A 1621-nucleotide genomic window follows, 5' to 3' on the forward strand; every position below is an offset into this window, starting at 1 on the left:
TAATTTCTAATAAAGTCAATATTGATGATAAATAGATGATGAAATTTAAACTCAAAAACTTAACTCAAAATAAAATTTCTTTGGGGTTCTCAGTTATTTTTCAGAATGAAAAGGAAAAACAATTTGGGGATTGTCATTCTGAGGTATTGGCAATGACAGAGGAATGCACACGTGATAGGAAGAGATGGGCCAAGCACATACAGCCGAATGTTTAGGAGACCTCTTCCATTCACTAAGACTACAGTGAAATAAACCATCCATTCATTTTTTTCTTTCCCAATAATTTTTATGGTTAAAGTGGCCCAGGTTAAGTGTTACTGTGAGTTAAAGCTGGAGCTCAGAGAACAGAAGGAAGAAAGAAAACCACACTTCTTTCAAATTTCCTTTGCTTTCGTACAAGGAAATTTTCTGCTCATAGACACAGTTAATGCTTAATCAATGCCATTGGCCCTCCCTCACTTTAGAAACACAACATAACGGGGCCTCCTGAAGCAACTGCCTAGTCTTGTGCTAAGTGTGTGATCCTGTTTACTTTTTGCTCTCTCTGTTGTTGCCCTACCGGTAGGGTTATTGACAGATCCTTTGGAAAGTGTGTGTCATTCTAGTATGTCTAGGTAACTTTCCCCGGAAGGCACACACTGTAAAACAAAACAAAACAAAAAGTCGATGCACTAGAAAAGAGACAAGATGATGCATAGTGTTGGGCACACAGAAGCTGTCAACTGCTAGTTGTTAAACCTGATTAATTGAATCTTGGTGATCCTAGATAAGGGGCCAATAATGTGTCACCTTAGCTGATCCAAATATCTACTGATACTCTCCACTTACACATTGTTATTAAAATATTGATGAATGGTTTTCTTGAGATTAACTTTTTTCTTACATTTTATTTTTTAGAGAAGTTTTACATTCATAGCAAAATTGAGTGGAGGGCACAGAGATAACCTGTTTCTGCCCCAACACAAGCATAGGCCCCCACCCCGTGTCAGGATCCCCCATGAGAGCCGTACATTTGTTACAATCGATGAACCTACATTGACACATCATTATCACCCAGAGTTCACAATTTACATTAGGGTTCTCTCTTGGCATTGTACATTTTATGGGTTTTGACAAATGTATGATTACATGTGTCCGACATCGTAGCATACAAAATAGTTTCCCTGTCCTAAAAATCCTTTATGCTCTGCCTGTTCAGCTTCCCTCCCTGCTAACCCCTGGCAACCACTATTCTTTTTTACTGTCTCCATATGCCTTTTCCATCATGTCGTATAGTTGGAATCATGGTATGTTCAGATGGGCTTCTTCCCCTTATAGTAATATACATTTAAGTTTCCTTCATGGCTTTTCACGTCCGGCCTCATTATGGTTTTAATTTGCATTTCTCTGATAATTAGTGATGTTGAGCATTTTTCATGTGTTTGTTGGCTTTGGTTCATTTTTTAATTGGTTGCTTATTTTCTTTTTTTTTTTTGAGACAGAGTCTCACTGTGTTGCCCGGGCTAGAGTGCCATGGCGTCGGCCTAGCTCACAGCAACCTCAAACTCCTGGGCTCAAGTGATCCTCCTGCCTCAGCCTCCCGAGTAGCTGGGAATACAGGCAGGCGCCACCATGCCTGGCT

This window comes from Propithecus coquereli, unplaced genomic scaffold (genome assembly GCF_000956105.1).
Source record: "Propithecus coquereli isolate 6110/MARCELLA unplaced genomic scaffold, Pcoq_1.0 Scaffold51, whole genome shotgun sequence".
Lineage (NCBI taxonomy): Eukaryota > Metazoa > Chordata > Mammalia > Primates > Indriidae > Propithecus > Propithecus coquereli.